At 46.7% G+C, this 18,485-nt stretch overlaps 1 long non-coding RNA gene across 1 annotated transcript; it reads left to right on the top strand.

Annotated features, from left to right (window-relative positions):
- The first annotated feature begins 2,520 nt into the window (after positions 1-2,520).
- Positions 2,521-11,515, top strand: LOC118159267. The gene is made up of 3 exons (XR_004747062.1): positions 2,521-2,675; positions 6,046-6,055; positions 11,503-11,515. It is a non-coding gene; the product is annotated as an uncharacterized LOC118159267 (long non-coding RNA).
- Positions 11,516-18,485: the final 6,970 nt, after the last annotated feature.

The following is an 18,485-nucleotide window of genomic DNA, read 5'->3' as shown; positions in this document are numbered from 1 at the left end:
GCTTGTGTCAGGAATAGTGTAGCCAGCAGGACCAGGGAGGTGATTGTCCCCCTGTACTCTGCTCTTGTGAGGCTGCACCTCGAGTACTGTGTTCAGTTTTGGGCCCCTCACTACAGGAAAGACATCAAGGCCCTGGAGCCTGTCCAGAGAAGGGCTACGAAGCTGATGAAGGATCTGGAACAGCAATCCTATGAGGAGCAGATGAGGGATCTGGGGTCATTTAGTCTGGAGGAGAGGAGGCTCAGGGGAGACCTTATTGCTCTCTACAACTACCTGAAAGGCAGTTGTGGGGAGCTGGGGATCGGCCTCTTATCACACATAACTAGCGATAGGACTAGAGGGAATGGCCTCAAGTTGCACCAGGGAAGTTTCAAGTTGGAAATTAGGAGAAATTTCTTCTCAGAAAGAGTAGTCAGGCATTGGAATAGATTGCCCAGGGAAACAGTGGTGGCGTCACCATCCCTGGGGGTATTTAAGGAAAGGTTGGACGTGGTGCTTAGGGACATGGTTTAGTGGGTGATATTGTTGGTAGGGGGATAGTTGGACCGGATTATCTTGGAGGTTTTTTCCAACCCTAATGATTCTATGATTCTATAATTTCAATGCATAATCATAAATCAGTCCAGGTATGCTAAAAATATCCGTAAGCTTTAACATATGTTTTGATGAACTTGGTTTGATATTTGAGATTGTAAGAAAAAACAGCACTAGAGAACTTTTCAGTGTTCAGTTGTGGGTATTAGATACAACTCTCACAGTAATTTAGACTAGGGACATAGGTGGCTTATCATTATGTGGCAATTAATTGACAGTTAAAGCTTTGGAGCGTGCTGCCTTTTTCACAACAAATATATGGTGAAAAAAATAACTGTCAATAAAAAGTTTTCCCGAGGTTCAGAAATATTTCACCAAAGAATTGTACAGTGTTTATGTGGCAAGGTTTTGGTAGCAGGGGGCTGCAGGGGTGGCCTTTGTGAGAAGAGTCCAGACTCAGCCCTGTGTTAAATAAGAACCAGTTCCAAAAGGGACCCTTTGCTGGCAAAAGCTAAGCCAAGAAGTGGCGTTGGTTGCGCCTCTGTGAGAGCATATTTAAGAAAAGAAAAAACTGCTGTTCAATGGCAGCTAAGAGAAAGGAACAACAAAAAGAAAAAAGTGAGAAACAACCCTGCAGACACCAAGGTCAGTGAAGAAGGAGGGGGAGGAGGTGCTCCAGGTGCCGCAGCATAAGTTCCCCTACAGACTGTGGAGAGGACCATGGTGGAACAGGCTGTACCCCTGCAACCCATGGTGTATCACGGGAGAACAGATATCCACTCTGCAGCCTACGAAGGACCCCACAGTGGAGGAGATGGATTAGGACTGAAGGAGGCTGCAGCCCATGGAGAGCCCCTGCAGGAGCAGACCCTGGCTGGAATTGCAACCTGTGGAGAGGTGCCCATGGTGGAGCAGAAGGTCTTGCAGGAGCTGCCACCCATGGGGGACTGTGGTGGTTTTATTCAGGAGGGCAGCTTAACTCCACCACTACTGCTCTCTCACTCCCCCTCCACAAAGGAAAGGGGTACAAAATATGATGAAAAGGACTCAAGGGTTGAGATAAAGACGGGGAGATCACTAAACAAATACTGTAATGGGAAAAACAGACTCAGCATAGGAAGATTAATGTAATTTATTACCTATTACTAACAAGCTAGGGCAGTGAGAAACTAAAAACAAACTGAAAAGGGGCTGGCCACTTGTGAGGAATATAAGACTGTTGTCAGAGGATGTAGGGAGGCAACTAGGAAAGCTAAGGCCTCCATAGAATTAAACCTTGCAAAAAGGGTCAAGGGCAACAGAAAGGACTTCTTCAAATACATTGTGGATAAAACTAACACTAGAGGCAATGTAGGCCCACTGATGAATGAGGTGGGTGCCCTGGTGACAGAAGATAAAGAGAAGGCAGAGTTATTGAATGCCTTCTTTGTCACTGTCTATAATGCTGGAGGCTGTCCTGAGGATCCCCATACCTGTGTGTCCCCAGAGGAAGTCAGGATAAAGGAGGAGTTTGCCTTGGTTGATGAGGGCTGGGTTAAGGACCAGTTTAAGCAAGCTGGACATCCATAAGTCCATGGATCCTGATGGGATGCACCCGCAGGTGCTGAGGGAGCTGGTGGAAGTCATTGCTAGGCCACTCTCCATTATCTTTGGTAAGTCATGGGCATCAGGAGAGGTACCTGAGGAATGGAGGAAAGCAAATGTCACTCCGGTCTTCAAAAAGGGCAAGAAGGAGGACCCGGGTAACTATAGACCGGTCAGCCTCACCTCCATCCCTGGTAAGGTGATGGAACAACTTATCCTTGGCATTGTCTCTAGACATATCAAGGATAAAAGGGTCATTAGGGGTGGTCAACATGGCTTCACCAAGGGGAAGTCATGCTTGAACAACCTGATAGCCTTATATGAGGACATAACCAGGTGGATAGATGATGGTAAAGCAGTGGACGTGGTGTATCTTGATTTCAGTTTACTGAAATCAAGCCTTTGACACCATCTCCCACAGCATCCTCGCAGCTAAACTGAGGAAGTGTGGTCTGGACGATCGGGTAGTGAGGTGGACTGTGAACTGGCTGAAGGAAAGAAGCCAGAGGGTTGTGGTCAATGGGACAGAGTCGAGTTGGAGTCCTGTATCTAGTGGAGTCCCTCAAGGGTCGGTACTGGGACCAGTACTATTCAATATATTAATCAACGACTTGGATGAGGGAATAGAGTGCGCTGTCAGCAAGACCACCAACCCATTTAACAGCACATGCCCAAAAGGGGCAGACAATATGTAAATGATTCTGGGGTAAAATATTGAATATGTATATGCATTACGGGAAAACATTTGCATATGTAATGCCTGCAGTGAATATAAGCTTAAGAGTTTTTGAGCCATGTATGCATGCTAGGAAGAACTATCCCCGTGCATCCAGTGCTGCAATAAAAAGAATGCCTGCTTTCTAAAACTAAAAAAAATGAGTCTTAGAGAGTTTCTTTGATCATCTTTTACGGTAACAGTAGCCTAAGGAAAAGCTTGTATGGATTTTTTTGGGAAGGAGATGTTTAGGGGGAGAACTTTTCAGTCCATAATAAGTAATTGGTGTATTTTCTTCTGTTTTGTTAAATCTTATTCTGTTTATCCCATCCTCTCACTCTGCTTTTAAACTTCTAAATCACAATGTATTAAAATGATAGTAAAAAGTTACTGTGATTCTTATAGCAATTAGTCTCTAGATTAAACACACCCATCTCTACCTTTACATAATATAATAGCTCTCTTTTCCTTTTTTTGTGCCAACACGGAAAAATAGGTTCTAGGTACCAGTTTCACACAAACTGCTTCTGGATACCATTGCACAATATTGTACTGGGCTTATGTGTCAAAGTTTTGGCCTCTGTGAGACACTCTAGAAGATGCCCCATGTTAGATAACAGCCAGTTCCAGCTGGTTTCAAAGGGACCCACCACTTGTCAAAGCTGAGCCAATAAGCATCTCACCTCTCACCTCTGAGAACATATTTAAGAAAGGGAATAAAATTGCTGCAAAACAGCAGCTGTGAAAGAGGAGTGAGAAAATGCAGAGAGAAACAACCCTGCAGACACCAATGACAGTGCAGAAGGAGGGGAAAGAGGTGCTCCAAGTGCTGGAGCTGAATTTCACTTGTGGCCCTTAGAGAGAACCATGGTGGAGCAGGTTGTCCCACTGCAGCCCATGGTATACCACAGCGGAGCAGATCTTCACGCAGCATCCAATGGAGGAGCCCACTGTGGTGGTTTTACCATGCTAGGCAGCTGAACACCACAACCGCTCTCTCACTCCCCCTCCTCAGATGAGGAGGGGAAGAAGTAAAGGAAAGAACAACTCATGGGTTGAGATAAGGATAATTTAATTAAAGGGAAAATAATAATTATTAAGGAAATATTATTATTAATTAAACAATTTAACTAAAGGGAAAAAAGGGAAAGGGGAAAAGGGAGGGGGAAAGGGAGAAAACAAAACAAAACAAGTAAAGGCTATGTGGAAGTGCAGAGGAAAGAAATTACTCTTTACTTCCCACAAGGTGACATGCTTAGTGGATGAGGGAAAGGCTGTGGACGTGGTCTACCTTGACTTCAATAAGGCATTTGACACCGTCCCCCACAGCATTCTCCTCAGGAAACTGGCTGCTCATGGCTTGGACTGGCGTACACTTCGTTGGGTTAAGAGCTGGCTGGATGGCCGGGCCCAGAGAGTTGTGGTGAATGGAGTCAAATCGAGTTGGAGGCCGGTCACTAGTGGAGTCCCCCAGGGCTCGGTACTGGGGCCAGTCCTCTTTAACATCTTCATCGATGATCTGGACGAGGGGATCGAGTGCACCCTCAGCAAGTTTGCAGACGACATCAAGTTAGGTGCGTGTGTCGATCTGCTCGAGGGTAGGAAGGCTCTGTAGGAGGATCTGGATAGGCTGGACCGATGGGCCGAGGCCAACGGTATGAAGTTCAACAAGGCCAAGTGCCGGGTCCTGCACCTGGGGCACAACAACCCCAAGCAACGCTCCAGGCTGGGAGATGTGTGGTTAGAAAGCTGCCTGTCAGAGAAGGACCTGGGAGTATTGGTTGACAGTCGGCTGAATATGAGCCAGCAGTGTGCTCAGGCGGCCAAGAAGGCCAGCAGCATCCTGGCCTGCATAAGAAACAGCGTGGCCAGCAGGTCCAGGGAAGTGATTGTCCCCCTGTACTCGGCTCTGGTGAGGCCGCACCTCGAGTACTGTGTTCAGTTTTGGGCCCCTCGCTACAAGAAGGACATGGAGGTGCTCGAGCAAGTCCAGAGAAGGGCTACGAAGCTGGTGAAGGGTCTGGAGAACAAGTCTTACGAGGAGCGGCTGAGGGAGCTGGGACTGTTTAGCCTGGAGAAGAGGAGGCTCAGGGGTGACCTTATTGCACTCTACAGGTACCTGAAAGGAGGCTGTAGCGAGGTGGGGGTTGGTCTGTTCTCCCATGTGCCTGGTGACAGGACGAGGGGGAATGGGCTAAAGTTGCGCCAGGGGAGGTTTAGGTTGGATATTAGGAAGAACTTCTTTACTGAACGGGTTGTTAGTCACTGGAATAGGCTGCCCAGGGAAGTGGTTGAGTCACCATCCCTGGAGGTCTTTAAAAGACGTTTAGATGTAGAGCTTAGGGATATGGTTTAGTGGAAGATTTGTTAGCGTTAGGTAGGAGGTTGGACTCGGTGATCTTGGAGGTCTCTTCTAACCTAGACTATTCTGTGATTCTGTGATACCTGCTGCACTGTGGGCTCCTTAACAGGCTGAAGCATGTAAATCTGCTCCACCACAGCCCTCTCCATAGGCCACAGGGGAACTTCTGCTCCAGCGCCTGGAGCACCTCCTCCCCTTCCTTCTTCACTTACCTTGGTGCCTGCAGGGCTGTTTCTCACTCCTCACTCTCCCAGCTGCTGTTGTTTTGCAGCAGTTTTTTTTTTTCAATTTCTTAAATCTGCTCTCACAGAGGCGCAAGCAACATTGCTCATTGGCTCAGCTCTGGCCAGCGGCAGGTCCCTTTTCCAGCTGGCTGAAATTGGCTCTTATCTAACATGGGGCAGCTTCTGGACTCTTCTCACAGAGGCGACCCCTGCAGCCCCCCGCTACCAAAACCTTGCCATGTAAACCTAATACACCTACCAATGTTAAACCACCACAAATATAAAAGTGCTCTTCATGTCTTCACAATAGTAGAAAAAGAGTGAATTTTGTTATCTGCATACCAGCTCTTGCTTACAGATGTACTTGTATCTTTCATTTAAATGCATTTTTATCATTTTATACGTACATAATACCTATTCTTCTAATAATTAATATCAGAAATATGTTATAGCATTAACATTAACATAAAATGTTAAATATTAAATAACTTTAAATATTAACTTTCTTGACAATATTAATGAAAACAAGATGTTTCCATGATTGTAGCATTTTAACATTAACTTTTTTGGAGATTGATGTCTATCAAATACTTTATAGTGATTGGCATCCATCCCAGTACATAGAGCTAGCAGAAGGTGTATGGTATTTCTTCCCTTGCTTTCTAATTGACAACACTGTGAGTGACTGCAATGGTGTGGCCTTGGAGTGGTCCCACAGAGATGAATTTCACACTTAGTGCACAAATATGATCACAGAATTTAAGCTCTGGGCAGAAATAATAAAGATATTAGTAAATGGTGAAGTTGACAGTTGTGCATTTCAGCCTTAGTTGAGAACAAAGACAAAATTGCAGAATCATACAATCATAGAATGGTTTGGGTTGAAAGGGACCTTAAAAAAGGTCATCTAGTTCCAAGCCCCCTGCCATGGGCCAGGACACCTTCCACTACATAAGGTTGCTCAAAGCTCCATCCAACCCAGCCTTGAACACTTCCAAGGAGGGGGCATTCACAGCTTCTCTGGGCAGCCTGTTCCATCTGCTGTTTGTGGAAAGTCCACATAGGTTCAATTTGGGAAGGACTTTTGACCATGGGAGGGGCCCCACATTGGAGCAGGGGAAGAGAGTGACCATGAAGGAGTGGTGGAGATGAAGCGTTATGGACTGACCACAAACCCCATTCACCGTTCCCCTGCACTGCTCGGGGGGAGGTTGTAGAAGAGGGTATATGGGGGGGGGGGAGATGCTTTTAGTTTGCTTTTAGTTTCTCACTGTTCTAGTCTGCTAGCGATAGGCAATAAATTATATTAATCTTTCTATGTTGAGTCTGTTTTGCCCATGAGGATAGTTGTTGAGTGATCTCTCTGTCCTTATCTCGACTCTTGTGCCCTTTCTAAGATAGGCCAGATAGGTGAGGTGGTGGAGTTGCCCTTTATGTGAGAGAACACCTGGAATGTATGGAGGTCTACCTTGTGGTGGATGATGAGTGGATCAAGAGTTTATAGGGAAGGATTAAAGGACAGACTAAAAAGGGTGACAGCATTTTGGGTGTTTGCTACAGGCCATCTGATTAGGAGGAGGAAGTAGATGAGGCCTTCTACAGACAGCTGGAAGTAGCCTCATCATCACAGGCCCTAGTTATCACGGGGCACTTCAGCCACCTTGACATCTGCCAGAGGAGCAACACAGCAAAGCACAAACAATCCAGGAGGTTCCTGGAAAGCACTGATAATAACTTTCTGACACAGGTGATGGAGGAGCCAATGAGGAATGGTATGTTGCTGGACCTTGTACTAACAAAGAAGGACTGGTTGGAGATGTGAAGGCTGGGGGCAGCCTTGGCTATAGTGACCACAAGATCATGGAGTTCAGGATCCTGCAAGGTGGAAGCAAGGCAATAAGATAGATCACAGTCCTTGACTTCAGCAGAGCTAACTTTGTCCTCTTCAGGGACCTTCTTGGAAGAATCCCATAGGAATGGATCCTAGAAGGAAAAGGGGTCCAAGAGAGCTGGTTAATATTCAAGCATCACTTCTTCCAAGCTCAAGATTGGTGCATTCCTATGAGTAAGAAGTCAAGCGAGGGGGGGCAGGAGACCTACATGGATGAACAAGGAACTCCTGACAGAACTCAAACAGAAGCAGGATGTGTACAGGAGGTGGAAGCAGGGAAAGGCCACTTAGGATGAATATAGGGATGCTGTCAGAGTATATAATATGACAAGTATATAAATATGACAAGGAAGGCCAAGGCCCATTTGAAATTAAATTTGTCTGAGGATGTCAATGACAACGAGAGGGGCTTCTTCAAATACATCAATGACAAAAGGAAAATTAGGGAAAATGTAGGCCTACTACAGAATGGGGCAGGGGGCTTGGCAACGGAGGATGCTGAGAAGACAGAGATACTTAATGCCGCCTTTGCTTCAGTCTTCACTGCCAAGGCCAGCCCTCAGGAATCCCTGACCCAGGAAACCAGGGAGAAAGTCAGGAGAAAGGAAGACTTTGCCTTGGTTGAGGAGGATTGGGTTAGAGATCATTTAGGCAAACTTGATACCTTAAAATTTATGGGCCCTGATGGGATGCAGCCATGAGTGCTGCGGGAGCTGGCAGACATCATTGCTATGCCACTCTCGATCATCTTTGAAAGGTCATGGCAATCAGGAGAGGTGTCTGAAGACGGAAAGAAAGCAAATGTCACCCCAGTTTTCAAAAAGGGCAAGGAGGAAGACCCATGAAACTACAGGGAAGTTAGCCTTACTTCAGTCCCTGGAAAGGTGATGGAACAGCTCACCCTGGATGTTATCTCTAAGCATGTGGAAGACAAGGTGATGAGGAATAGTCAGCATGGATCCACTAAGGGGAAATCATGCTTAGCCAATCTGATAGCCTTCTATGATGGAATGAGTGTCTGGGTAGATGAGGAGAGAGCAGCGGATGTTGTCTTCCTGGACTTCAGTGAGGCTTTTGACACCGTCTCCCATGATATCTTCATAGGCAAGCTCAGGAACTGCAGGCTGGATGACTGGATGGTGAGGTAGATCGAGAACTGCCTGAACAGAAGGTCTCAGAGGGTTGTGATCAGTAGCACAGTCTAGTTGGAGGCCTGTAGCTAGCAGTGTCCACCAGGGGTAAATATTGGGTCCAGTGTTGTTTAACTTATTCATCAATGACTTGGAAGAAGGACTAGAGTGTTTCTTCCAGCAAGTTTATTGATGATACAAAACTGTGATGAATGGCTGACACACCAGAGTGCTGTGCTGTCATTCAGAAGGATCTTGACAGGCTGCAAAGATGGGCAGAGAGGAACCTTCTGAAATTCAAGAAAGGCAAGTGCAGGGTCTTTGTTGTGGTTTAACCCAGCAGGCAGCTAAGCACCACACAGCCATTCGCTCACCCTCCCCCCTAACAGTGGGATGGGAAAAAAAAAAAAAAAGTAAAATCTTGTGGGGTGAGATAAATACAGTTTAATAGGACAGAAAAGAAAGAGAAATAATAATAATAGTGGTAGTAGTAATAACAATATGCACAAAGCAAGTGATGCACAATGCAATTGGTCCTCTGCCCCCACTCCCACCCCTGGCCAGCCACCCCATATTAATTTTTCAGCTTGATGTCATATGGTATGAAATATCCCTTTGGCCAGTTTGGGCCAGCTGTCCTTCCCAGCTCATTGTACACCCCCAGCCTCCTCACTGTCAGGGCAGTATGAGAAGCTGAAAAGTCCTCGACTTAGTGTAAGCACTGCTCTGCAACAATTAAAACATCAGCATGTTATCAACATTATTCTCATCCTACATCCAAAAATAGCACTAGGAGGAAAATTAACTCTATCCCAGCCAAAACCAGGAGAGTCCTGAACTGGGGGAAGAATAAACCCATGCACCAGTACAGGCTGGGGGCTGACCTGCTGAAAAGTAGCTCTGCGGAGAAGGACCTGAGGGTCCTGGTGGATGACAAGTTGACCAGCAATGCACACTTGTAGCCAAGAAGGCCAATGGTATCCTGGCCTGCATTAAGAAGAATGTTGCCAGTAGGTCAAGAGAGGTTATCCTCCTCCTCTACTCAGCCCTGGTAAGGCCTCATCTGGAGTACTCTGTCCAGTTCTGGGCTCCCCAGTACAAGAGGGACATGGAACTCCTGGAGCAAGTCCAGCAGATGGCTATGAAGATGATTAGGGGATTGGAGCATCTCTCATATAAGGAAAGGCTGAGGGAACTGGACCTGTTCAGCAAAGAGAAGAGAAGGCTCAGGACGGATCTTATTAATGTATATAAATACCTGAAGGGAGGAGGTCAAGAGGATGGAGCCAGACTCTTCTCAGTGGTGCACAACAGGATGAGAGACAACGGGCACAATCTGAAACACAGGAAGATCCATCTGAACATGAGGAAAAATGTCTTTACTATGAGGGTGACTGAACATTGGAACAGGTTGCCCAGAGAGGTTGTGGAGTCTCCTTCCTTGCAGATATTCAAAAACCATCTGGCCACAATCTTGGGTAATGTGCTCTAGGGGACCCTGCTTGAGGGAGGTTGGACTAGATGATATCTAGAGGTCCCTTCCAATCTCAACCATTCTGTGATTCTCTGATTCTGTGATAATTCCTTACTCACCGAGTGGTCCATCTGTCAAATCCATGTCTCTCCAATTTAGACACAAGGATGTAGTTTGGGAAAGAAGAAGAATAATGGTAAAGGATCATTGGCCCAATGTTAGACATCGCAGAGGCAGTTCCTGATGGAAATGCAGAATGACCAAAAGCTGTAATTCTGTTGCAAGGTAAAACACAAAAGCAGTAAGTGTTCTAGAGAGAAGAGCTTTTAAGTCATCGTAGGCTGTGGCTGCGATTTTCACCTACACCCTGTGGTGGCAGGTATAGTCTCCAGATCCCTAGAAATGCAGTGTCAGTCAGAGTGTTTGGGGTCCTTTCCTCAACCCCTTGCCTGAGTTTCACCTAGGGAGAGCCCAGAGGCTCATTCTGAGAGGCTGTCCTTCCTGACTCAGGGGAGCTATCACCTAGTGGTGATTTTTGGCTGGGATAGAGTTAATTTTCCTCCTGGTAGCTGGTATGGTGCTGTGTTTTGGATGGAGGATGAGAATAATGCTGATGAGAATAAAACTGTTATTTCAGTTGTTGCTGAGCAGCGCTTACACTCAAGGACTTTTCAGCTTCTCATACTGCTCTGACAGTGAGGAGGCTGAGGGTGCACAAGAAGCTGGGAGGGGACACAGTCAGGACAGCTGACCCAAACTGGCCAAAGGGATATTCTGTACCGTATGATGTCATGATGAATAATAAAATCGGGGGAGCTGCTGCTCAGGGTGGGGCTGGTCATCGGTCAGTGGGTGGTGAGCAATTGCATTGTGCATCGCTTGTTTTGTGTATTCTTTTATTATTATTATTATCCATTCCTTTTCTGTCCTTTTAAACTGTCTTGGTTTCAGTCCATAAGCTTTTGCCTGTTTCTTTTTTAAATTCTCTCCCCCGTCCCACTGTGGGGTGAGTGAGCAAAAAGCTGTGTGGTGCGTAGTTGCTTGCCAGGTTAAACCACAACATAGTTGAAAAGCACAAACCCATCAGGGCTTTCTGACAGCCACTCACAACTTGTGAAATCCTCAGGAGTCAGTCAAAGTTGGCCTTGTATCCTGCCAGTAAGGGCCTATGGGGTCCTTCCTGTAGGGTAGTGAAAAGCTCTAAAACTGTATTCTTTTAGACAAGGAACCAATTTTGCCTTACTCTATTTTTCTCCCTCCATCTCTCCCAGACTAACACCAAATTAGCAAAGACACTGCATGTTTTTTTCATACATGTTGGAGAGGTGAATGGATATTTATGCTTACTCTGAATATTGTATCCTTTTCAACAGTATTAATTCAGAATATTGCATTCTTTTGCTAAAGCAGAAAAGGTTTGAAGCTTCTTGTAACTTGGTAGTGTTTTGACCAGATGTCACTTTCTATAGGAGATTGTTATGTTACTAGGTAGTTACATATGAACAACGAAGCTGAACTGAAAGACACAAGCAAGACTAGGGCTTTCCCAGCCTTCAGACCATCAATAAGGAGACTGAGTAAGTAAGAGGGTTATATGTCGAAGTGGAGAACAATGCCGAGTGGTGTCCCTCAGGGACCAGCACTGTTTAACATCTTTGTCAGTGACATGGTGTACTGGGTCTGGCTGGGATGGAGTTAATTTTCCCTGCAGCAGCCCATACAGTGCTGTGCTCTGCATTTGTAGCTAGAATAGCATTGGTATCACGCCAGTTCTGTCTACTGCTGAGCAATACTGGCACAGCATCAGGACTCCCTCTAACCCCCTCAAGCCAGCAGGCTGGGGGTGGGCAGGAGGTGAGGAAGGAACATCACCAGAGCAGCTGACCTAAACGAACCAAAGAGATATTCCATACCATATGATGTCACACTCATCACTAAAAGGTGGAAAAAGGAAGGAGAGGGGATGAGTGGGCTCTCGTTGTGAAAATGTCTGTTCTCCTGACCAACGGCTACGTGCGTTGAGGCCCTGCTTCAAGGACGTGGTCAAGCATCGCTCATTGGTGGGAATTACTAATTTCTTTCCTCTGCACTTCCACGCGGCCTTTGCTTTTTTTTTTCCCCTTTCCCTTTTTCTTTCCCCATTAGTTAAATTATTTAATTAATAATATTTTCCCCTTAATAGTTATTTTTTCTTTAATTAAATTATCCTGATCTCAACCCGTGAGTTGTTTCTTTCCTTTTCTTCTTCCCCTCCTCTTCTGAGGAGGGGGAGTGAGAGAGCAGTTGTGGTGGAGTTCAGCTGCCTTCCAAGGTAAAACCACCACACATGGACTGTGGGATTGACTGCACCCTCAGCAAGTTTACCAGTGACACCAAGTTGTGTGGTGCGATTGACACACTGGAGGGAAGGGAAGCCATCCAGAGGGACCTGGAGTTGGGGTTGTTCAGCCTGGAGAAGAGAAGGATCCAGAGAGACCTTATAGAGGCCTTCCAGAACCTAAAGGAGGCCTACAGGAAAGATGGAGATGGCCTCTATCTGGGAGCGTAGTGATAGGACAAGGGGTAACAGTTTTAAACAAAAAGAGGGTAGATTTAGATTAAATATTAGGAAGAAATTATTTGCTGTGTGGGTGGTAAGGCACTAGAACGGGTTGCCTGGAGAAGCTGATGGATGTCCCCTCCCTGGAAGTGTCCAAGGCCAGGTTGGATGGGGCTCTGAGCAACCCGGTCTCATGGAAGGTGTCCCTGCTCATGGCAGGGGGGTTGGAATTGGATGATCCAACCCAAGCTATTCTATGATTCTATGATATGGGACTGTCCTGGTTTCAGTTAGGACAGAGTTATTTTTCCTCCTAGTAGCTGGTAGGGTGCTATATTTTGGATTACGATGAGAAGAGTGCTGATAACATGCTGATGTTTTAATTGTTGCAGATCAGTGCTTACACTAAGCCAAGGACTTTTCAGCTTCTCGCTCTGTCCTGCCAGCGGGCAGGCTGGGGGTGCATCAAGAGCTGGGGGAGACAGACCCAGGACAGCTGACCCAAACTGGCCAAAGGGGTGTTCTATACCATCTGACGTCATGCTAAACAATATATAGGGGTGGCTAGCCGGGGTGGGCGCCGGCTGCTCGGGGTTGGGCTGGGCATCGGTCAGCGGGTGGTGAGCAATTGCATTGTGCATCACTTGTTTGTACATATTATTATTATTATTATTATTTCCTATCTTAATAAACTGTCTTTATCTCAACCCACAGGCTTCACCATCCCATAGAGGGAGGGGGGAGGGTGAGCAAACGGCTGTGTGGTGTCTAGCTGCCGGCCGGGTTAAACCACAACAGGGACACAGAACTTAGTGATGATCAGCTGTGTACTTGTTTGTTGGAGATGCTTTGCAATAGATGGAAAGCTGGCTGGTCATTCACTTCTGCATGCTGTGGCCTACATTTCTGACCATTTTGCTTTCTTTCCAACTTTTGTTCACCATCTGTTCTCTCTCCCTCCCCCCCCCCCCCCAATCTCCCCTTTTCTCTTCTGTTAGTATTCATCTTGATTCCTTTTCCCCATTCCCCATGGCTAGGCTGTTGAATTGTTATTTATTCTACTATATGTGTCTTCATTAAAGTGGTCCTACATAGCCTAAATATGCCCTTATTTGTGTAAGTGCCTGTTAGGGAGGGTAATCCATATTTCTCCTAGAAGAAATCCCTGATTTCTCTAGGGCCAAGACATAGTCTCTGGGACCATGACTTTCTCCTGCAGTTATTGCATCAGGCCTGGATGACCATGGATGATGGGAAGCTGTCCAAGAGAAGAGAGGTTTTCAGCTTTAGCAATAAGGCATGATAGCCAGCAGAGAAAATTTCTTTGCAGTTATATCATCCTGAGATGGGAGAATCAATCACAAAACCAAAAGAGAAATAGAGTCCTGCTGGGTCCTGTACTTTGGCCACAACAGCCCCATGCAACGCTACAGGCTTGGGGCAGAGTGGCTGGAAAGCTGTGCAGAGGAAAAGGATCTGGGGGTGTTGGTCGATGCTTGCCCGAACATGAGCCAACAGTGTGCCCAGGTGGCCCAGAAGGCCAAGAGCATCCTGGCTTGTATCAGGAATAGCGTAGCCAGCAGGACCAGGGAGGTGAATGTGTTTGCCCCAGAGCCAATTGCCTTGGCTTGGCCCCTGCCAGCAGCCATCACCAGGCACATGGGCTGTGACCTGCAGCCTTTCCCTAGCCACCAGTGCGGAGCCCCGTGCTCACCTCACTCATGCCAGCCCCCTCCAGGTAGTAGCTGGTTTGTGAACACGCTGTGCTCCTGCCCCAGTGGCTGGGAATAGAAGACCCCCACATGCTCCAGTAGCTGGCACCACAGTCCATGGGGCATATACCCCATCTGAGTCCAGTAGCTGGCACACAGTTCACTTATGCCAGTCCCACAGTAGCTGACACTCTGGGCACAAAGTCTGTAGGACCCTTTCAGATCCAGAGAGCTATGGGCCCTGCAACTACTGATGCTAGTGTGATGCTAACACTAGGACCCTCACTCACTCCATTAGCTGGCACCACAGGCCAGCGGTGCCTGCTCCCTCACCCTGACTCCAGTATCTGGCACCAATCTTCACTCACACACAAACAGGTGTCACTAGTAGCTGGCACTTAGTCCTTGCAGCACACATGCACACAGGAGAGAGAGTGTGAATATGCAGAGAGCTAGTTAAGAAACGATTTAATGAGGAAATATAAGAAGATGGGACAGACTGCAGTGATAAGGTGCAGAGCTCAGCCAGAGAAGCATACTGACCAGCCCTGTTTTACATGTGACCGGCCCTTTTATACCCTTTACTACCTATCCCCTCTTTGTTCCTCTTGCTCCCCCTTCCCCCTGCACAACTCCCATGGATTTGCAGAGCTCTGCGGTTTCCTGCACCCTCCCAATCTGGGGTCCCCCCCTGGTTCACAATCTTATCAGCTTCAAAGTCCAGACTGATCTTCCTGGAAGTGGTGCCTGTAGTTTGATAGCTCATCAACTAGTGTGACTGAGAGGTTTGTTTCTCGTCATTGTCTCCATTTTTGCTTTGTTAGGTCTGTGTCTCAGCAGTTTGCTTATTGTTCCCCCTTCTTTACTTATCATTCCGATCCAGAAATCCTCACTGAGACAACCTTGCCTGAATCAACATTTCCACATTCCATCACCTCCTTATCAATTAGTAGAACTGACTAGACTTGGTTTCCATCACTTCTTCCCTTTCTTATTATCCTTTTGTTGCGCTGAAAAAGGTCCTTGACCAGATACCCTTAAAGGAGCAGAAACTCTCATTCTACATACCCTTGCACATTGCATTGTTGAAAAGTAACAATACATCATATGTGAAACAGTGTGGTGGTTTCCCCTTGAAAATGTTTCTTTGGAGAGCAGCGTTATAGTTCATTGGTTTGTCATAGCAGTCTCTTCCCTGTAGATAGTTTGCACATTGCAGAAGATAATTTATCAAGCCTTCTCTTTTAGATTGTAGCCCAATATTGCTAGTAAATATAACTAGTAAAAATAATATAAGACTAGGGCTAGTGAGTGCTTGCTTGCATAACTTAACATTTGGAAGTATTTACGTCACAGAAAGATCTGTAGAAGTGCAATTCTGAATAAAAATCATAGAATCAGAATTATAGAATCATAGAACGATTTTGGTTTGAAGGGACCTTAAAAATCATCTGGTTCTGAAGGGAATGAACGACACGACTCCAGGCTGGCGTGTAGCTGAAGCAACTTTATTGTCTAACCCATCTACTTATATAGACTTAGCGTATCTACATGCTTTTATCACTCGACTTGGCAAAACTTGCTCTTTAGCCGTTATTTACTGTTCACAAGGCGATCGCGCGGCAGCCATATCTCCTTTGCGTGTACTGATGAGCAACAGGGCAGACTGCACCTGTTGTTTTGTTCTTCCTATCTCCCAATTGTGCCTCCTTTATCTTCAAGCTACGTGACTGTCGCCTCGTTCTGCATTTTCCCATTTTTCACTTCATCTCTGTATCTAATATACTCCACATACTTTCTGACTGATTTCCCACATGGTTCCAACCCCCCTGCCATGGACAGGGACAACTTCCACTAAATAAGGCTGCTCAAAGCCCCATCCAACCTGGTCTTCAATGCTTCAAGGGATGGGGCACCGACAACTTCTCTGGGCAACCTGTTCCAGTGCCTCACCACTCATAGTAAAGAATTTCTTCCTAATAGCTAGGCTAAATCTACTCTCTTTCAGTTTAAAGCCATTACTCCTCATCCTATCACTACACTCCCTGACAGAGTCCTTCTCCAGCTGAAATCCCTTTGCATATCTCGCAACTCACTCAGGGATGGGGATCGGGTGGCTTCTGACTCATTTATGATTTCCGTCTCTTCTTCCTCCTGTTTTTGTGATGGCTCTGATTTAGAGCTTCCTGCCCCTTCCACTTCTCCCTCCTGGGACTTCTTAGGAGGAGCTTCTTCCCTTACTAAACGAGCTGACTTCTGCTTCCATTGTTTTGTATTGACTATGAGGGTGACTGATAACGTTGATGGTTGGTCCTCTGGGTTAGCCACTGTTGTGGTTTAACCCGGCCGGCAGCTAAACACCACACAGCCGTTCGCTCACCCTCCCCCCTCCCTCTCTGGGATGGGATCCCCCCATCACTCCATAAATACTGATGGGCTCTGGCCCTTTATAGCTTGATGGCATTAGAGTACATTGTGCACCAGTGTCTACTAAAGACTCATACTTCTGTGCGTCTGACGTGCCAGGCCACTGAATCCACACAGTCCAATAAACTCGATTGTCCCTTTCCTCCCCCTGGCTGGAGGCAGGGCCCCTCTAATCCTGGTCAGAATCTTCATTTCTGTGTCTGGAGGACTGCCCGCTGGATGTTGTAGCAGCAAGTTTCTCAGAGAACCCCTTTTTCCTGCTTGTTTTTCCTTGCAACTCACGTACCCGTGCCTCTAGAGTTGAGGTAGATTTTCCATCCCATTTTCTCGTCCCCTCCATGGTCACGTAGGTAAAACCACGGGGTGGCACAGGGTGTGTACCCCCCCATATCGTCTTCCTTGCACAGAAGGACGCTTACCCCTAATAGCTGAGACACTGGTTTGATCAGGTCGGGAGGAAAATAATCTCTCTTTAAGTTGTTGGACCTCTTCAGAAAGTTTCTCCAAAGTATTCTCTTTTAGTTGATGGACGCTTTCAGAAAGTTTCTCCACAGCCGAGACGCGGACCTGTAGGGAAGAGGAGAGACTTTCTTTGTACTGCCGGAGTTGTTTAGCCACTTCACCCACTGTGGGTTCCTTATCCTCTTTCCAGGCCATTTTTGCCAATGAGCTGGCATATGATGACGGTGCACTTCGTACAAACTTCCGCCACATGGGTCGTGTACACTTGACGTCATCTGGATCTGTGGATATTTGTTGTTGTTGTCTAGGTCCTCATAAATCACCTCCCGTACAGCTAATTCCCTCAGGTACTGGATTCCCTTCTCCATAGTGGTCCATTTGCCTGGAAGACATACAACTTCTTCCTTGTAGGGATACCTTTCCCTCACAGCTGATAGGAGACGCCTCCAGAGTCTGTAAGGTTGTACTCCATCTCCAATTGCTTTGTCAATGCCTGCCTCTCTAGCAAGGGATCCCAGCTGCCTGGCTTCCCCGCCCTCTAGTTCCACACAATTGGCTCCAGTGTCCCAGCACCGGAGCAGCCAGGTGACAAGCTGCTCGCCTATACAGTGACTGAAATCTTTTCGCACATCTCGTAGCTCACGCTCATTTAGGTTTCAGCTAGATACTGCTGTTTTTGCGACATCTTCATCTTCATCCTCCTGCTCCTCTGATAGCCCGGCCTCGTCTTCTCTACACCTAGACCTAGCAGAAGACTCTCTGCGTTCTAAACGACCTGACTCTCTGTACCATTTTTTCACCTTGGTTACGGGTGCAACCAACACTGATACAGTTTGTTTCCCTGGCTCAGCCTTGGGGCCCGTTTTAGGGCTTGGAGTGGCTGCTGGGTCTGTCTCAGAGGTTGAAGTGGCCGCCGGCTCTGTCGCTGGGGTTATACTGGCATTGAGTGCAGCTCGGTAAGCATAGGCTAAGCCCCAGCACGTTGCAGTGATTTCTGTATGTCTGGTACTGCCTGGGTGATGACATACCTTTTTCAAGCACTCCACCAGTTTTTTAGGATTTTTCAGTTGTTCAGGGGTAAATTTCCAAAGCACTGGAGGTGCCCACTGCTCTAGATGCCTGCCCATATCCTCCCACTCTCCCTGCCACTCATAACTATCCTGCCTCTGGACAGATCTCTGGATGACACTTTTAAGTATTTGTTTAACCTTAGACAGAACCTGAAACGCATTCAGGAGACATAACAATGAGAACATGCTGGTCTGAACATCCCAAGGATATTCAAAGTTTTGGAAAGCTACCATAACTTGCCTGGAGGAGGAGAAAGGGAGAGTGAACAAATGGGAAAAAACATCTTCCCCTGACCCCTCCATAGATTGGCTCCCTGAAGAAAAAGCATGAAAAATGTAATTATTATTAGTTTCTGAGGTA

The sequence above is a fragment of the Oxyura jamaicensis genome, unplaced genomic scaffold (assembly GCF_011077185.1).
Source record: "Oxyura jamaicensis isolate SHBP4307 breed ruddy duck unplaced genomic scaffold, BPBGC_Ojam_1.0 oxyUn_random_OJ69224, whole genome shotgun sequence".
NCBI lineage: Eukaryota > Metazoa > Chordata > Aves > Anseriformes > Anatidae > Oxyura > Oxyura jamaicensis.
The sequence above is the reverse complement of the archived record's forward strand: the minus strand, read 5'-3'. Positions and strand labels throughout refer to the sequence as shown.